Source organism: Camelus dromedarius, chromosome 34 (assembly GCF_036321535.1).
Source record: "Camelus dromedarius isolate mCamDro1 chromosome 34, mCamDro1.pat, whole genome shotgun sequence".
Lineage (NCBI taxonomy): Eukaryota > Metazoa > Chordata > Mammalia > Artiodactyla > Camelidae > Camelus > Camelus dromedarius.
Genome location: NC_087469.1, coordinates 7,717,796 through 7,737,961, shown reverse-complemented (window position 1 = coordinate 7,737,961; position 20,166 = coordinate 7,717,796). Strand labels below are relative to the sequence as shown.

General features: G+C 48.2%; 1 long non-coding RNA gene across 1 annotated transcript in view; it reads left to right on the top strand.

Annotated features, from left to right (window-relative positions):
* Positions 1-3,064: 3,064 nt before the first annotated feature.
* Positions 3,065-20,166, top strand: part of LOC116150206 (uncharacterized) — a 44,304-nt gene continuing 27,202 nt past the window's right edge. The window contains exons 1-2 of the long non-coding RNA XR_010378916.1: positions 3,065-3,873; positions 17,205-17,549. This is a non-coding gene — a long non-coding RNA (uncharacterized LOC116150206). The remainder of the gene's footprint in view (positions 3,874-17,204; positions 17,550-20,166) is intronic.

Sequence of the window (20,166 nt, the reverse complement as noted above, 5' to 3'; positions counted from 1 at the left end):
TCGTCACTGTGGGTGTGGGCCCGACCTGTCAGCATGAGGGACATGGGAATCACAAGTTCCCCTTCTGTGTCATCACAGGGACATACAGGCTGCAGGTATCACCTGCTTTAGAGCTAATAAAGTGTTTCATAGACAGGATCAAATGCAAATCTCTAGCAAGCCTGCAAAGCAGGCTGTACAGGCATCAATGTCCCCATTTCCCAGATGTGGCTCAGAGAGGGCAAGCAAATCACTTATGGCACACAGCTAGTGAATGCAGAGAGGAAACTGGGACCCCACTCTGTTCTCTTTCCTGTACACCCAGTGATGTCAGTTCATGACGGAGCAGTTCCTGATGGCTGAGGGGACACACATTAGCCAGGATATCAGCCAGAGTCTGGGGGCTCGTATTAGTTTCCAAAGGCTGCAGTAACAATTTACCACAGCCTTTGGACGGCTTCAAACAACAGAAGTGTATTCACTCAGTTCTGGGGGCCGGATGTTGAAATGCAGGTATTAGCATCATTGCTTCCTTCCAGAGGCTCTGAGGGAGGATCTGTTTCATGCCCGTCTCCTAGCACCTGGTGGTCACCCACAATTCTTCTTCCTGGGCTGGTGGCAGTCTCACTCCAACCTCTGTCTCTCGGCACAACATAGAGTCCTCCCTGCGTGTGCTTGTGTCCACACCTCCCTCTTCGTATAAGGACACCAGTCACTGGACTAGTGACTCCTCTAACCCAGTATGACTTCATCTTAATCTGCAAAGACCCTACTTTTAAATAAGGTCATATTCACAGAGTGGACATGAATTCTGGGGGGACGCTATTCAACCCAGTACAGGGCACTCCCTGGGGCTGATCTTGTGAGAAGGGAAATGTGGTCGTTAGGGGCAGGATGATGGTATGCCCAGGACTGGACCGAGGGCGTCCAGACTTGATTTGGCCAACTGGGGCCTCCTGCTGCTCCTCTGTCTGGACGAGAGAAGAAAATTGTCCCCGCTCCAAGCCGCCCCCCCAACGCCTGTCCATCCCCAGCTCTGTCCTCCTGCCCCATTGCTGTCTCGAGAGTCCTGACATCCATCCACAAACACAGACATGCTAGGATGGTCGACAGCGTGATTGCTACGGAACAACTACGATTCACTGAGCACTTCCTGTGTGCCAGGGGCCGTACATGGAGCTTTATGTGCATCATTTCATCTAGCCCTCTCCGTCACTGTGTGAGTATAACACATTTGACACTTGCAGAACCAGAAGCGTCGGAAGGCCGAGTCATGTGTCTGAGGTCACAGACATAATAATGGGTGGTGTGAAAAGGATTCTAGCCCAGCTCAAGCTGGAACTGGGGGCCCAGGTCACTGGGTACTCCTGACTCCTTTCCTCCATCCGTGGCTATTCCCTGGGGAGTGGACGGTGACCTGGGAGGACTGTGCGGACCCCAGAATGGAAGTGCTGGGGAGCGGGAAAGTTCTAAGGGCCATAAGAGGGGAATGGGGTTCGGTGGGGGTGGATTTTTCCATGCCAAATGGCTTTGAGCTATTTCAAGCCAACCAAGCTGGCATCTTCTTTCTCCCTTCCTCTGGGGCTGATGGGGAAAGGGGAGAGGAGGAAATGAGGCCTCTAGCTCCCTGCTGTTTCCGTGGGGCCTGGAGTGGTTCCCCACCCTATTTGCAAGGCCATAAATAATCGAGATGTATTACTCAGGGATTGCCATGGTAACATCTTCAGGTTACCAGGGATGCAAGATCCAAACAAAAGTATTCTATTAAAAATTTCCGGCCACTAGAGGAATCCAGCCATGTTACAGTGGGATGTGGGGAAGGGGAGGGGCAAGGAAGTCTTATTGCTTCTTTCTCCTTTCTGTCCTCAGCTTCCTCCTTGGAAAATTACAGCTCTGCTGGGAGGGCCCTCTCCCCCCATCTCTTGTTCCTGGGCTTTCCCCCTGAGATACAGGGTTCCCACCTGCAAGCCACATCTCTCACATACAACCAACATCCTGAAGCCAGCTCTAAAACAGATGCCCCTGGCTCTCCCTATAAACACACCCTCTTCTAATTGGTTTAGCATTGAGTTGGAGACCCAGCTAAAAACCATCCCCACATACATCATCCTTTTAAATGGAATCAGCAGGCCTACAAGTTGCTTTTCCCCAGACTCCAGGAGCATGATACAGGCATGGAATGATGGCAGAGAGAGGACACCAGCAAGTGATACGTCTGGGTTAGGGTGAGTGGCTGGGGCCTGTCCTGGGGGCTGGACAGAGCTGCTCAGCCGGGATGTCTTCCCTGGAACTGCACAACCATTCTAAATGTATTTCTAATAACCAAGTGGTGTTTGTTTAACATAAACTCGCTCTGCCCTCCAAGGTAGCCCAGGGAAGTGCTGCGTTAAGCAGAGTTCAGGCGGTGTGGTTTACGGTTGTGTTGGCGGTGCCCAGGGTGGCCTCCCTGTGGCTCCGCCCCTAAGAGGTGGGGCTGGAAGAGGCCTCAAAGACCACCTTGTTCAAGGTGTGGGCATGCATGACCGGGACACTGCGTTCTGCACCGGACGTTGCCACATTGTAACTGACTACTTCAAAAAGTAAAGAGAGATCGAGTTCAAGGCCTTCATCTCAGGAGAGGGGACTCAGCTGGGCGGTGATTTGGGGTACATCACCCAGCTAGGAGGGGCTCCACTCTTTCTCAAACCCGGTTTCCTAACCTGGTGCCCCTTCCCCTATCTAGGGCCCCCAGCCCTGGATGGGACGACTGGGGTCTGCACACAATCTGAGAATCTGTAGAAAGGGGGAAGGCAGGGGAGCAGAGGCAGACCCCCGTGTCTGTAGGTGACCTACCTCAGCCCACCTAGCCTGGGTGATACCTTGAGCCTCAACCCAGCGCTGTCAGCCTTGTAAACAAGGCCCTCCTGGGCTCAGATGCCTCTGGCGGACCAGTAGGCATTCTCGAGCAGGCTGGGCCTTGTAGACTACTGATGAGCTGTCCCGCTCAAAGAGCAAGTGTTCTTTCATCTGGGGCCATTGTCCCACCCAAGTACCAGCAGCTTTGCCCCAGGGGGCGGGGGTGGGGTCAGGGGAGCCCGGTGTAGGGCCAGATGATGGCCACCTCCTTGGGCACCTGTGTGCTCCCACCCAACCCCGAGTTAGCATGTCATGCATTGTTTATGAAGTGTTTGTCTGGACTCAAGGTGAGCCGGGGAATCAGTGAGACAAATAAATAAATAATTGCCAGCGGCACTGAGCGCAAGGGCCACGAGGGAGGGTGGCAGGGATTGTTTACCTTGGGGGCTTGCATATTTCATCACCGTGCAATCTCCTGACCCCCTCTTCCCTCCTCTACCCCCCTCTCCTGATGTTGCTGTGATGAGAGTTTCTATTATCCAGCACACCCGTTTGTAAGTCTATTTACGACCCAGGCATCATCGGTTTGTGTGTGAGAGAGATGGCCCATCCCCAGATTAGTTAAATTGGAAATAAATTGGTTGTTAAATAAAAGCCCTCTGTGGGATGTGAGAGTGATGAATGAGGGATGGCTGTGCCTGGGGAAGGGAGGGGTGGCTTTCTGGATTGAGACTGTAGAACTGAACTGCCCTGGGAAACTTGGGTGCGAGTCTGGGATGGTCCGGAGGGCTGAGGGCAGAGAAAGCCTGAGCGGGGGTGGAGCGTAAGGGGGCCGGGCGCTGGAGGACATCCTGGGAGGGAAATTGAGGGTGGAGGACTTTATCCCCCACTAGAACTGTATTTTATTTGCTTATGGCATACAGAGTACTTTTACATATGTTATGCCTTTGCTTTTATAACTTTGTGACATGTTTTTCAGACTTGACAGATAACGAAAACTCTAGTGAAATGGCTTGACTTGCCCGTGGTCATTGTCAAATGAAAACAATTCCGGACTTGGTAAGAAGGAGAGATTTGAGCCTTTCAAAAGAATGATTGCAAGGCAGAAAAAGTGACTATTATAAGGGGAGAATGATCTGTCCATAAGATCTGCAAGCACCGCAAATGTGGGGCAAACAGGGGTCCTTTTATAGAGAGCAGTAAACAAAGGGACGGGGGTGAAAGGTGATCCAATGAGATGGTAGACCAGAGAGTGGTTCTCAGGAGCGGCTGTCCCAGGAAGACGGTGGGCCAAGTTCAGGGCCTGGTGGAGAGAGCGAGGCAGAACCAAACTTGGTTAAGCAGCATTTAGTTCCAGCAGGTCAGTGGGAATGAGCAGTTCCCTGAATCATTCGTGGCATAAAGAAAGGGAATTTGGAGGGTCTTGTCATAGGGAAGCAAGGGGGCGCCTGTGAGTCTTTTCTAAGTCATACAGGGAAGGGAGGTTTTTTTTTACAGCAAGCTGTTTTCCTGAAACACAAAGGATGGGGGATTTCTTAACCTTCACTGTTTTCCAGGCTCACAGGCTCAGGCAAAACCCAACATTGTCATCACACAGTTACACGTTGCAGCATTAGGACTAGAATTCAGGACACTGGGCTCCCAGACCACTGATGTCACTCCATTTCTCCATCCTCCCACCTCTTCCGGAGCTGAGCAGTCTTATATTTTTCTCTCCATCCTCCTCCTCTTAACACCTGCTGTTAAGAATAAAGAAGCTGGTGACAGCTTAAACTGTAACCCTTCCCAGGGATGTTTGTGTCTGACTAGGGATCAGATCTTTAGTTTTGGAATCTGAGGAGAGTCCTTTCTGGGATTAAACTGTCCTGACATCTCTTTTCTTTCATCAGAATCATCGAGTCCCTTCTGCCTACACCTGAAAGGGATAATAGATCAGCACAGAAGATGGTAGATCATAAGGAGCTGGTTGATAACAGGCCATTGAATCAAAGAACCTCAGAGCTGGAAGGGATCTTAGAATATCTGGCACAACTGCCCATTTTACAGATGGGAAAGAGTGAGGACCAAGCAGAAGGGACACTAGCTAGACTTGATAATAAATAAGAATCTCCTAATTGCTCGTGTTATGGAGAGAATGAGGGGGGTGCCCAACTCTTCCTGGGCTTTTCCCCATCGGTGCCAAGTCCTGCCTCCCTCACTCCTTGGGTTAGAAATGGACCAGTGGCTATCAGACTTTAGTATGAATAACCATCACTGGGTGATGCTCAGCGTAGAAAACTGCAACTCCACTACTCTCCTGAATTATACGGGACTGGAGCCCGGGAAGCCATGTTTGATGCAGAATTTGAGACTCATGCATTTGGGAAACACTAGGAGGGGCCAAGGGAGGGATCTAGGTCTAGAAAAAAGATGGACAGAGTGATCCCCGGGTGGTTCTGCCAGCAGAGTCATCCGTGAGTCACTGGGACTGTTGGGCAAGCTTGGAGGTAGGGTGGGGGTGGGTGGTGACCTTTATTTCTCATCTCTAGGAGTTGTTGTTGATGGAAAGGGTAGCCCCCTTCCTCCCCCCTTATTTCCTCCTCAGCCATCATAAAGGCAGAGCCTGGGGGGAGGGGAGGTGTTCTTCAGGGGGATTAAAGACTCTTCCTTGAAAGGAAACAAATTCCTCACTAATTATGCAATTATTTTATTGTGCAGCCTTAATGAAAAAAAGTACACACACCACTCAAAGGCTTACAAAGAAGGCTGCAGCCAGGATGTATCCAATTTAATAAATCCTCTCCATCCTGCAATTATTTCCTGGATTCGTTTTAATACAAGTCTGCAGGAGGACGGGGGACAGTCTCTGCTTGGCTGTAGGGGTGGGGGGGCAGGTCTTCCCCTTCCCAACCCACCCCACCCCAGCTGCCCTCTCCAGGTGGGTGCCAGGGCACAGACACCACTTATTCTAGACCTACCTCATGCTCCTCCTTCATCCTGTCATATTCCCAGGAGAAGAGCTGTGAGAGGAGAGTTGGGGGGCCAGAAGAGACAAGGACAGGCTTTAGATTTAAGGACGGGGTTTTAGATCATGAATCCTTTAGTTGAGTTTTGGCTTTGGTTCCATCCCCCAGCAATGCCCCATCTTCCATCTGTGAACCTGTCCTGCTCTGATTTGTGTTCCATTTCCTCAGCCTTCCTCTCAACCGGCAGTCGTGGCCCTGTTCCCCAAACAGTTGGATGATAAAATGTGGATGTGTGACCCCATCAGTGTCACTGATTTTGAGTCAGGCAGGTGTGGGCTCACAGTTTGGCTGGGCGAAGCACGGGCTTGTGCTTAGCCTTGCTGAGCCTCAGTTTCTTCCTCTGTAAACTGGAGATATTAACACCTTTCTCATTAGGGATGTTGTGAGATCAAAGGAGCTCATGGGCCTTGAGGATATAGCCCAATGCTTGACACAACTGGTGTCCATCAATGCAAATTTCCTGCCACGGCTCCCCTACCTCTTTGAAGCCTTACAAGAAATTTCTTCAGGTGGCATTCATAATGGTGGGGCAGACACTGGGGCAGTGGAGACTTTCTTGACTCCTCTGAATGTTCCTCACTCACTTTATCCCCCTCCCCATGGTCTTGTGATGGTGCTGCTCTAAGGAGGACTTGGACTCCAGAGGGTAGGGTGGGTTGGGGATCAAGAAATGCCTGGAGAATCTTGTTTCTCTGTCCCTAAAAGAAGGGCTGGGCCAGGAGGAGTTCTCTGCTTGCTGCCAGCTCCCTCGCCATCGCCATGGAGACTGCCTACAGGCTGAATTCCTCAGCATCCTGATGGAGGCAAACCCAACCCTGCAGATGCTGCCATGCCCGGGTCCTGCTGGCCCTGTACACTGCCTGCCAGGGGGTGCTGGAGTCCCACCACAGCCCCTGCCTGCCTCTCCATGTTCCTTCACTGCATGCCGACCTGAGTCCGACCTTAACCGGCACCACCTCTAGGTGCTGCCGCCTTGCCATGGGGTCCTAGCCAGGCAGCCTGGACTTTAAAGTCAGATGGACCCCATTAGAAGGCTATTTCTAGCGTTCACTAGTGGTGTCACCTTGGGTTAGAGTAACATAAAATTCCCAGACCTCAGTTTCTTCACCTATAAAAGAGACATGCTAATAGGATACACCTCTGAGCGGGCTGTGAGGGTCCTGCCAGGTGTTGTACAGGAAAGAGCTGTGTTAAACTAAAAGCACTGAACAAACATGGGGGGTTGGTAGCACCAGGCTAGCCCTGCTTAAGCATCTGTTTCATGCCCATTTTTGTTTTAAATCCTGAACACACATTATTTCATTGGATTCAAAACACCATGAGATGGGACTTAATTTCTTCCTTGTGCCCATGAGGAAGTGGAGGCTTACAGAAGCTAAGTCAATTGCCTGAGCTTACCTCGCAGAAAGAGCCAGAACCTGAACTGTGGTCAGCCCTTCTCTATAAGAACCTGTAAGAGATCACTGTTCTTATGGACATAGATTCAAAAGGAAGTTTTTATTGAGCATGTCCTTAGAGGGGGCGATAGGGGACACTAGAGCCGTATAGGACACAGTCTTCCTTGACCTCAGGGAGCTTACATTCCATGAAAAGTGAAGGAGCCTCAAAGAGGGGGCCGGTGACAAGAGCCTTGTATGGAGACAGGCAGCATGAATTCAACAGGGGACCGTTCTTCCCGGGCCGGGGTCTTTAGAGAAGGCTCCATGGAGGGTGGGGGGCTTGGGGTAGGCTTTCAAAGAGTGGACGGGGTTTGAGGAAGCAGAGAATGTAGTCCTGCAGTCCTGGTGGGGACTTGGACCATCTGGAGAGAGCCGTAGACATGTGCTGAATGGCGGCACAGGGGAGGAGGGCTTGAATTTGGCCGTGGGTAATTTTCCACATGGACCTGCAGAGGCTGTTACTGGCTTGACTCAGCGCAGTAGCAGATGCAAACGTGTACCCCAGGGTGTACTCAGACATGCACCCCTACGGCCCCGGGTTGCCTCAGGGTGTCTTTCTTTTCTTTGGAAGCCTGCACCGAATCGCTTCCTGCTGTGTCTCTATCTTCCCTTTGGAGCAGACAGCCCAGTAGCTTCCAGCCGGGACGCCTTGCTCTTCAGACATCAGGCTCCGCTCGATCAAACTTGACGTCCTCCAACCCTGGGTCAGAGGAGGCGGCGTGTGTGCTGCTGGGTCCTGGCACGCTAAGCTGGGGTCCCCCAGGGCTCCCAGAGTAGGCTTTGAGCCTGGCCGCCTCCCCGCCCTCTGAAGCCCCGTGGTGGGGATGAAGAGAGACAGGCTTGGATTTTGCTGGTAAAACAACCATGGATTTGGATAATTTCAGGACCAGGCGGGGCGGAGGGGTGAGGGTGAAGGTAATGCGGGCAGGCTGTGGGTAGCCGGGCGTGGGGCAGCGGTGGGTGTGTGTCCTGCTCACATGTCTGCACAGGGTGCGTGTTGGAGAAGACTGGGAGGTTGGAAAGTAGATCTCCCATCCCTCTGCTCCTTCCTTTATGCCCCATATCTGTGCCAGGCCGAGGATCCTCATGGGGTGAATTCTGCCTCCTCACCCGAATACTTTGGTCTTATCTCCTAACAGGGCATCCATGCATCCGGAGCTAGGTCCATCAGTAAGGAGATCCTGGTGTAGAACATATACTGGTGGCAAGTTCCCTAATCACAACCTGGTCACTTAATTTGATGTGACTCAGGTGACCACATGAATCAGGCTGCCTGACTCACTTCTTGTGCCTTGAACTTTGGGCTTCTCAGTCCCCATGCCCTTCTGGGTTCCTGGGCAAATTCCTTTTCAGAGCACTCACCTTTCTTTGGGCATCTTCTTGAAGCCTTAGCTTTTTTTTCTTTTTAATTATAATTATTTTTATTTTTTATTGATGTATACTTGATTTACAATGTTGTGTTAATTTCTGGTATACAGCATAGTGATTCAGTTTTATATCTCTATATATGTACATATATTCTTTTTCATTATAGGTTATTACAAGCTGTTGAATATAGTGCTGTACAGTAGGACCTGTTGTTTATCTATTCTGTACATAGTAGTTTATATCTACTAATATCAAACTTTTCCTTTATATCTCCCCCACTTACCCCTTTGATAACTGTAAGTTTGTTTTCTATGTCTGTGAATCTGTTTCTGTTTTATAAATAAGTTCATTTGTGTCATTTTTAAGATTCCACATATAAGTGATATCATATGATTTTTGTTTTTCTCTGTCTGACTTACTTCACTAAGAATGATAATCTCTAGGTCCATCTATGTTGCTGCAAATGGCATTATTTCATTCTCTTTTATGGCCGAGTAGTATTCCATTGTATATTTTTAGCACACCTCCTTTATCCAGTCATCTATGGATGAACATTTTGGTTGTTTCCATGTCTTGGCTGTTGTAAATAGTGCTGCTATGAACATTGGGGTGCATGTATCTTTTTGAATTGGAGTTTTCTCTGAATGTATGCCCAGGAATGGGATTGTTCAATCATATGGTAAGTCTATTTTTTGTTTTTTTTTAAGGAATCTCCGTACTGTTTTCCATAGTGATTGCACCAGATTACATTCCCATCAACAGTGTAGGAGGGTTCCTTCTTCTCCACACCCTCTCCACCATTTATCGTTTATGGACTTTTTAATGATGGCCATTCTGACCGGTGTGAGGGGATACCTCCTTGTAGTTCTTCAGGTCCCTGATTTCCATTCTAGGTTCTCCAATCAAATGTCCTTGCCCATCCTGGCCCCTGCACGCAAATGTACTCCAGGATTACAGCCTCTGCTTCCTTTCCCACTCCTGGGCGCTTAGAGCCTCTGTCTTGGTCGAAGGCTGTTTCTCTCTTTCCCCTCCCTCCATCACCTTTTTGAACATGTCCCCTTTTCTCTTCTCCTACTGGCTTTTAGTCTTTCTCCTCCTGCATTTTGGTGGCCCGGCAAGGCCTTCCTACCTTCTCTAGACTCTGAAACAGTCTCTACATTATTTTACTCCCCAGCCGCCCCTCCTCCCATGAAGTTTTCTTTAAAACATCTGGAGTCTCCATGAGCGTGCCCCTTTTGGAGATAGCTAGATTGGTAAGCCGACCCCTTCCAGAATGTGAATATATTATGCCAGTGGTGACACACTTGTAATTTGGCATGGCCCTTCTGAAGCTGTGTCTTAACCCATGAAATGGTGAGCATTCCAGCCAAAAATTTAAAACCGTGGTTCAAGATTCTTGGGAAGGACATCTTTCTGAAACAACTTGTATTTCAGATGATCTTAATCTCAGAGAGGGTTTCAGATTAGGTCTACCATCTTGGTCGCTCTCTGTTTCTCCTTTTGTCTGCCTTTGTCCTCCAATTTGCCTCTGAACTTTGTAATTTTTTAAAAAATTTTTTTAGTGGAGGTACTGGGGGTTGAACGCAGGACCTCATGCATGCAAAGCAAGAGCTCTACACTGAGCTATTACCCTCCCTCCTGACCCTGAACTTTGGACTAGAACTAGAGTGCAGCCTATAGGAAGCACAAGGGGTGTGGCCCACATTGTTCGCACCCACCTTTCCACGGAGTAGTCAGAACTCTTGGCACATCCACTTCCTGCCTCTTTACCAATCACCTTCTCGGATACTCCTGCCAGGGAGAAGGGATGGCTCATCAGATACCTAGGGTTGGATTCATAGACCTCTCTAAACCTCCCAGGGTACACTGATCCTCAACCTTTTCTTTCTGTGCTCCCTTCCATCCAGCTTTCTGTGGGCCCCACCATGGTAGAAACCAGAGCCGCCCCTCCCTTTTCCGAGAAGGCCATTTGCGTGTTTACAGGCATTCCGTTATTACAGTTATCACTTCCAGTAAATTTTAAAGACATAAAAAACTGCAAGAGTATTGTTGGGAGCCTATTTTATTGCTATGGCTTTAAAACAAACAAAAATAGTAATTCCATTAGTAGTTGAAAATCACAGGAGCACCGTATCGTTGAGTATAAATTTACTGCTACGGTAACCGTGTGCCGCAAAGATAATAAACGCAATTGAAGAGCAGTTATTGGCAGGCGGGGTGGACGGGAGACAACACGTCACACTTGCAGGGCCACCTGGGGACTGCGGTGGGGGATTTTTTTTTAGTGTTCTGAGAACCGTGTAGGCTCCCCTGTACACGGAGAGGGCTGTGGGGGGTGGGGAAGGTAGGAAGAGCTCTGAAACCAGACCCATCCTGAGTGGAATCCCTGCTCTGCCCATTTCTAGCTGTGGAAAGCAGAGCAGTTCACGTGGCCTCATCAATAAAACCGGGATAATTCTACCAGGTTGCAAAGATGAAATGTGACACAAAATGTAAAAGTTCTCGTAAACTGCTCACCCATAAATTCCATGAAGGCAGGACCCCTGTCTGTCTGATTCTCCACTTTATCCCTCATGCTACCTCTGTGCCTCATGCCTCGCCTGTAGTAGGTTTGAATGTAACTATCATTGTAATATTTTTGTTGCTGTTATAAATTTTTTTTTGTTACATCACTGGTAGGATTTAATCAAAAGCCTTTGATCTAGTTAATCCCCATGCCTCCTCTTCTACCTCAACCAGCAACCCATCCCTCCCAGTCCAGTACCCTGGAGGGTAAGGAGAAACCAGCAGAGATCCACAGGGTAACCAGTCAGGAAATCAAAAGAAGGCTTGAATGATAAAACCTAAAGGGCTTGCCTACCAACCCATGAGATGGATGAGCTACGAGTATGTATATTTTAACCTTTTGGCAAAACGTTTCTGAAGCAAATTATAATACCTGATTTAATAGCGAGGCTCCCAGACACAAAGCATGTCTCAGAGAGGCCGGGGATTTGTTGTTTGATTTATAGGGAATAGTTTTGGTGTAAATGTTTATTACAGTCAAGTTCTCTTTAAAGGTGATATATGGCGTTATTCCACATTAGCATGGAAAGTGGCGTCTCCGGATCTCCCAGATCGCACCGGGTTGGAGCGCCACATCTTCCACGCCTGGCAGCCCTGCCCTCCACTGTCTCAGCCTGCGGCACCTCGGGCACTTTATCAACTTTATGTCTCAATTGTCACACCTGCACAGCTCCCGGCAAGCATTACACGTTCTCCATTTGCACTTTTTTTGGCATTGTAGGTGACCTCCTGCTTTTTGGATTGTTAATTCTATTTCTTGGCGAGAGCTGAGCATGTGTAGCCAACCAGGGACATCAGTTTCCCTACCTGTAAGATGAGAAGTGAAGAAAACCGTCTCTGCCACTACCTGGCCTCTTAAAAACAGGTTTCCTGCGCCATCTTCCTCCCTACCTCCAGGGCTGGGCGCAGTACCTGACATTTGGCCGTGTTCCCTCATCAGCTTTGGATGGACGGGATGAGTGGATGGGATACTGGGGGTAACAAAGACCAGCATAGCTTGTTTCCTAGACATTCGGAGAAGGGGGTTCTATTAAATCTCAATGAGACTTCTTTCTCTTTTCCTTTCCCTGGCTGGGCCCCTTTGCCTTCAGATATGCCAGCTGATTTTGCTTCTAAACCCTGATGCTGTTGTGAGCTTTGATCCCTGCCCCATACCTCCCCAGGCTGCCCCTCATTGTCTGCTTTTGAACCCCATCCCTCGTGGATGGAATTGGCAAACACTATATAATTATATTGGAAATCACAGGTTCCCAGAGACGGGGGAATAATTATGCTTAATAGGAATAAAATGAATTCCCAGTTGCCCTCTTCGGGGTGGATGACAGTCCGACCCTATATTTACCTTGTAATGATACGGCAATTACCATCTAATAATTACCCTGCTGGCTGGCACCTGCCCAGCCATTAATTGGTTAATGGCCATCATGCCATGCAGGGAATTGAGGAATACGCCTGTTCCTTAATTTCCATAACTTAAAAATCTTCAGCAGAATGGGGGAGGCTCTGAGGAGACAGTCATGTGGGGAACGGGATGGAACAGTGATGCCTGCAAAAAGGATCTGGGTTCTTAGTTGAGGGTCTTTTCCCCAGGAAGGCATATCCAGCCTTCTGGGGGTGTTGGCAAGTGGAAAATACACAGGAGGGAAATCCGCTGAGGTCAGAATGACCCCCCTCACTCCCATATTTATGGCAATGAAAGGACCAGAGATGTTGGGGCAAGTAATAATTACAGACCAAATTAAATCCCATTGGGGCCCTTCAGCCTTAATTAAATCATTTGTTCATCCAGTCTGTTTATCAAGCACACACGTACAGCAGTGCATTTCCAGGCTCCTTGGTGCCCACTGATCTTGATTTTCTCTGAACCTCTCCCTCAAGGCTTCACTGGCTAAATCTGTCTTGTGTGGTCTCCTCGTGGTTCCCAGAGTCTCCGTCTGGCCTCGGGAAGCAGATCAGGGGCTTTCTTAGGGCAAACACTCCTTTATAGTCTCTTTACAAGTGCAGAGCAGGCACTTAGAATACGTCATGAATGGCAGGTAGCAAGACAGTGGTGTAGAGGAAAAGTGCATGAGTTTTGGAGTCGGCTGGACCTGGGTTCAGTTCCCAGCTATGTTACTATTTAGTTGTAAGACCCTGGACAAATCCCTTATCTTCTCTAAGACCCCCAAAGTGGGACTAATAATGATTGGTACAGGGTGCCTGTCCTCCAATACATAGCTGACACCAAAATGGTTCCTAATATTATAATATGTGCTATATATTACATTTGCATATTAATGCCTATTATTGTATATACATATGAAAAATATTTGGAAATGTGTATATATGGATATATATGTGTATCTAGCTATAAAACAGGGTAAGCATTTTGCTCTCCTCTTTTTCTTGGGAGCAGAGGTAATGGCGGTTGGAGTAAGTAACTGTGGATTTGTTTTGTGGTTAATTTTTCTCTGACCTGAGTGGCCCAATACACTGCCTCAATCTAGAGCATCACTGGAGAAAATTCAAATCCCGCTGGGGGAAACGACACTGATGGTGCTGTGCAGTACAGCTTTCCCACGTGTTATTCCATTTAATCCTCATGCTAACTCTGCAAGGGGAAGAAATATTGCAAAAGACAGAATGCACTGGGCAATTAAGGAGATGATTTTATTAGGGCTCTTTGCAAAGGGGAGAATGCTCGTTAATGAAGAGTGTCTCAAAGAAGTGGAAGGGGGCCTGGGGTTTTATAGAGGCAGGTAAACAAGGGAGCCATCAGCAGGTCTTATGGGGTCCTGAGGAAGGCCTGAGGTGGGTCTTATCTAAGAATGTAAGAGAGCAGGGTGGACTTTTGAGGCTAGTCGTGGCTAGGAACACAAAAGGGTGGTGGGATTTCTCAACCTGAGGGAGCACAGGGCTCAGATCAAGTTCAATATTGTCAATATCATCTTGATGTTTGTAGTGGAGTAAATGAAAGATAATAGGAGAGGTTGAGTACCTTGTCCAACATCTCACCACCAGTTTGAAGTGGAGCAGTCTCAGAATCCCAGCCTGTCCGGACCCAAAGCTGCCATCTTGGTGCAGTTGTGTTGGCATTTTCTTCATTCACTGATTCCTTCAACAAGTACCGATACACTGCTAGGTGCCAGGAACTGTCCTAGGTGCTGGGAAACTTCAGTGAAGAGACACTAAGGGCCCTGACTTTCGGGAAATTACGTATGAGGGGGGAAGAGAGACATTGATGAGGATTTAATTTGAGATGGGGGTTAAGTGCTCCAGGGGAAATAAAACAGGGTGATGTTACGGAGAGTGACTCAAAGTGGGGCAGGCTTCTCTGAGAGGTGGCACGGAGGAACCGGCCATGCACACAGCTCAGGGATGTGGATGTGAGGCAAGAACGTTCTAGGAAGAGGGAACACCAAGGGCAAAGGCCCCATGGGAATGAGCTTGGCTTGTTTGAGGAACAGTCAGCAGCCACTGAGCTGATGGGAATGAGGGCGGAAGAAGGTAAACAGAGGTCAGAAGTTTCAGAGAGAACCAGATCAGAAAGGACCTGTGAGACCTGATGAAGTCTTTGGATTTTGTTTGCAGTATGATGGAGGAAGCCATTGGCAAAATGACACAAACCACTGGGCAGTGTTCGGAGAATGCTTAGAGTGCAAGCATTGGTGAAAGGCCAGAGAAGGGCATCCCCGGCCCTCCAGCAGTTGGGTTAACCTGTCAGCCATGTGCTGTCCCCACTCCTGGGCGTGAACCTGCTCACTGTGAGGATGGAAGACAGTCATCCTCTTGCCCACAAACCCGGGACCACCTGCAGCTGGGCCTTGGCCAGCTTACCTGACCATCTGACTCTGTACCTCACTGCTCAGTGTCCAAGTGTGCTTACCTTATCATTTACCCGCATTTTGCCTTCTGCAGTGAAACATGACGCCCCTCCTCCCTTAGACGTGAGGAGTCACAGGGGTTGTGTGCTGGGTCCAAGATCCCACAGCTAGTTCATGAAGGAAACCAGGTTTTATGATGACTAGGCTGAGCATCCCCGAGCATCCCCGACCACCCCACCCCCAGCTTGGGTTACAGAGACTTCAGAACAGGCTTACACAAGCATGTCCAAGTGAATCCTAAAGCCATTTAGAATAATGTATGGAACTATGCGCTGTTGGGTATTTAGTGGTCTTTCAGGCCACTGCCTATGAGCTGTCCGCTGTGATCTACAGCCAGCCGCTATTATCTGCTATTAGCACTGCCCTCTATTAGCAACTATTAGCACTTACCAACTATTAGCCACCATTAGCTACTATTATCACCCGGCTCCTATTATCCATTATTAGCTGCTCTTATCAACGATCCACTATTATCCACTATCAGCTTCTATTATCGTCAGCCATTATCCAGTATCTTCCATTTGTTATCTGCGATCCACTCTCAGCTACTCTCTATTATCAGTGCTGTGCTCCCATCTATCAGCTACTTTTCATCCTCTACCATCTATAGCTACCTACCATCTAACAGCCACTGTCTATTGTTTAGCATCCATCAGCCATCATCCGGCTATCACTTTCCACCTGTCCTTGATACTAAGCTCATACACAGTAATTAATAGCCATTAGAAATCTCACAGAGGCCCCTCTGGGGTGAGAGCTTCATGTCTGCCGTGTAAGTTTTGAGAGAGAGTATTCATGGTGGGTTCCTGTGAATTCACAGCCAGGACGACGTAGACCCTCCCTACTGCTCCCAGCATCCCTAGCTGGTGTCCCCATGAGACTCCTGGCTACCACGTCACAGATTGGCAAGGGAAGGTGGGGAGGCTTTGACAGGAAGAGTCAAAGGTCCACCCAGAGAGATGTAACTTTAAAGACACACATTTGGCTTGACCAATTAAAACCTGCATGAGGTAGAGTGTCTGGTCCCGGGGGACTAAGAATTCAGAAATAAGCCCAAGGACGAGACAGATCAAAATGGACTGCCTTACCTGTTCCTCATCCCCAAACATATGCACGACCAGGTGTACCCGAACAGACAGCAGAAACAAACATGGGAGCATGCGCTAAGAGGCAGCAAAAAGGTGAAGATGCTGGATGAGGGAGGGCAGGAAGACCTCTGCTGTCACGGAAGCAGGTGGGTGGAGGGCTTCTTCCTGGGAGGCCTGGGTGCTGCCCGACCCCAGGATGCCTGTCTCAGGAGGCGGCTGGTGGTGTGGAAAGCCCCGGACAGGTGGTCAGGTTGTACGAGTTAAAGTCCTAGCTTTAAAGTCACACTAGTGGTGCAGCCTTGAGTGAGTCGTTTTACCTTGGAGAATCCATGAAGGTGTGCACATGAAATAGGTTGCCAGGAGAGACAATCCCGGGGACACAGAGAGGGGCAGAGCCTCGGCAGGTGCCACGGGAGTTCATCTGCTCAGAAGGGCCCCCCTCTGGAGGAGGAGAAGGCTGGGTGAGGATTCCTCAAGTGTCACAGCTGGAATGGTCATCAGAGAGCATCTGGAATGGGACCTTCCAAACTGTGGGCTGTGACCCCTTTAGGGGAGTAAATTCAAACCCATTAATGGGCTGTGACCAGGACTTTTTTAAAAAAGAAAGAAGTAGAATAAAATAGAAAAATGGCAGAGTGCACATACACATGCACATGTAGTATGGGTACGCTTTGTTTTATGGAAAGAAGAAATATTTACATGTGAACTGGCTTGTCAGAGAAAATATATTTCTGACTGTGAGTTGTGGTGACATGAGTTTGAAAATCATCAGCCTCATCCAGCCTTTCAATTTGGAGATTAAGGCTCAGAGAGGTTAAGTGCTAAGCCAGGGCAAGCATATGCCACCACTGAAAAAGATGATGGCTAAGCTGTGGGCAAGAACTAGCCCCCCACCCCACCCCCACCTCTCCAGGGGAAGGAGCCATTTGAGTAGAGTTAGGGGGACTCCCTCCCTGAAACACAGGAAGAAGAGGTCAAAGGGATTTCTTTTTTCTTTTTTTTAAGCATTCTTTTTTTGCAGGGGGATGTAGGTTTATTTATTTATTTGGTTTTTCAATGTAGGTACTGGAGTTGAACCCAGGACCTTGTGCATGCTAAGCATGCACACTGCCACTTGAGCTATACCCTCCCCCTCAAAGGGATTTCTAAATGACAAGCCAGAGATACGAGGACTGCCGTGATAGTGACGTGGAGGGTGTTCGTGCATCCCGGGCAGCCCTGTGGTTTACCAGAGGCTCCAGACAACGACTCGAGCTCCAGCCATGGCCCCACGGGGGCTTTTCATCTAACAGGATCCTCAGCCAGCCTAAGGGACCAGCTTGGAGACCAGCCTGGAATCAGATAGACCTGTGGTTCAAATTCCGCACTGCCAGCTATAGACAGGGTCGGACATGCCATGTTAAACTGGTAAGTCTGTTTCTCCAAATGGAAGTGAAAATACCTACCTCATGAGTTTCTTTCTTTAAATAAGTATTTAAAAATTAACCAAAGGCAAGAGCTTGGCAGCTGAATGCATTCAATTAGTGCTTGCCCCTGCCTCCTCCCCTGCCCGGTGCTTCTCGGTTCACAAAGGCTTCCATATTCATGATCTCATTGACTGTTTCAGCAAAGATAGTTCTTACACAAATAGGTCAGTAAAGTAAATACATTTAGTATTTACACTCATGCAGGCAAAGAGGCCAATGTCCCTTGCTAAGGCAATGATAGCATATAGCGATCCCAGCAGACAGACTTAGAAGCCATACCTTTGTCCGGAAATTTCCGGTGCCCCTGAGGTCACTAGCTGCCTGTGTCCTTGGGCCACCCTCTGAGATACTTCGAAGTTGGGCAAATCGGAGGCCTGAGTTGGGGTGGCCAGGTCCCCTCCTCCCCTCCCCCCTGAACCTGGCTTGTGTTAAAACCACTGACCAGGCAGATCCACCTCCTTTCCTGTCCCATGAACCTAAGATAAATCTGGCTTGGAGGCCCATTCAGAGAAACGTGATCTACACCTGGAAGGGCTTGAATGCTCTGGGGAAAAATATTGGTTTTTTCCCCCCAATTTAAAAAAGTACTTCTATTATCTCCCTCAAGATAGATTTCAGCTATTTACTCAGAGTTTCCTCTTTGAAAAAAGCATCTGCATTCCCCAGGGGCGTCTTTCTTGCCTGATATCCTCATAAGCAGAGTGTAGACGCGTATATATCAAGATGCTTGTTATTGGACCGTCTCTCTCTCAGGTGTGGAGAGAGATGGATGAGGATGAGCTTCATGTGCTCAGAAGGCGGCAGCCCAGGCCCTGCTTTTAGAACAGGCTGGTTCCCACCTGAGTTCCCTGCCTGTTTGGATGATGCCCATTCTTTACACGGCTGCAGCCCCACGTCCTGGCCAAGGAGCCCAGCCCTGGCTTTTCCTCCCTGTGCCCTCAGGGGCCAGACTGCAGACAGGAGTTAACGTGGCTACACCCAGAGGCTGGGGATCCTCTAGACTGCCCTGGTTTTGTATAATTTATCTCGTGTCCTCTGCATATATTTGCCTGTGCCCTATTTTCTGCTTGGAAGTCGTGGGGACCGGAGCCAACCTTTCCTCTTGCCAGATTCACTCCCCAATCTCACCTCTCTCAGCAAGCGCTCCCTCCAAAAGACTCCTCTCTCTCTGGAACACTCTGACCAAACTTGTACAATGCTATAGGCTCCTGAAATAAAGCCAAATTCTGTATTTAATCAGTACAATGAGGGGCCCAGCTGGCTCTCCGTGGATGTGAATTCTCAGAGCAGTTTCCTGAGTTTGATGAGCTGCCCTTGCCTCCAGGAAGCCCTCGCTTGGCAGGGTTTGACGACTCCGCGGTGCAGAATTCTCCTCCCGTTCGCCCTCCCCCTTAGTTTTATTGAGGAATAATTCACATGCCATAAACTTCACTCATTTTGAGTGTACAATTCAGTGATTTTTAGTATATTGGCAGAGTTGTGCTACTATCACCACAATCGAATTTTAGAACATTTTTATTACCCCATAAAAGAAACCCTATACTCTTAGCCATCCTTCTCCCAACCCCCACCCACCTCCTCCCAGCTCTAGGCAACCACTAATCTACTTTCTGTTGCTACAGATTTGCCTACTCTGGACATTTTATCTAAATAGAATCGTACAATATGTGGTCCTTTGTGACCGGCTTCTTTGACTTAGTGTAATATTGCTGAAGTTCGTTCACGTTGAGGCATGTGTTAGTACCTTCTTCCTTCGTTATTTATTATTAGTATCCTTATTTGCTTTGTTTATCCATTCACCATTTGGGTTATCTCTACTTTCTGGCTATTAAGAGTAGTGGGAGGGTGTGGAGAAAAGGGAACCCTCCCACATTGTTGGTGGGAATGTAAATTGGTGCAGCCACTATGAAAAACAGCACGGAAGTTCCTTAAAAAACTAAAAATAGACTTACCATATGATCCAGCAACCCCATTCCTGGACATATATCCAGAAAATACAAAAACTCTAATTCGAAAAAAATGCAGGCACCCCAGTGTTCCTAGCGGTGCTACTTACAATAGCCAAGACAGAAGCAACCTAAGTGTCCGTCGACAGATGACTGTATAAAGAAGATGTGGGATGTGTGTATACACACACACACACACACACACACACACACACACACAATGGTATATTACTAAGCCATACGAAAGAATGAAATAATGTTTCATTTACAACAATATGGAAGGACCTAGGGATTATAATACTAAGTGAAGTAAGTCAGATTAAGACAAATGTCATATGATATCACTAATATGTGGAATCTAAAAAAAAATCTTACAAATGAACCTATTTACAAAACAGAAATAGACTCACAGACATAGAAAACAAACTTATGATTACCAAAGCGGCAAGGGAGGGGGAGGGATAAATTAGGAGTCTGGGATTAACAGATACACACTACTGTACATAAAATAGATAAGCAATAAGGACCTATTGTAGAGCACAGGGAGCTATATTCAGTATCTTGCAATAACCTATAATAGAAAAGAATCTGAAAAAGAATATATGTATATAT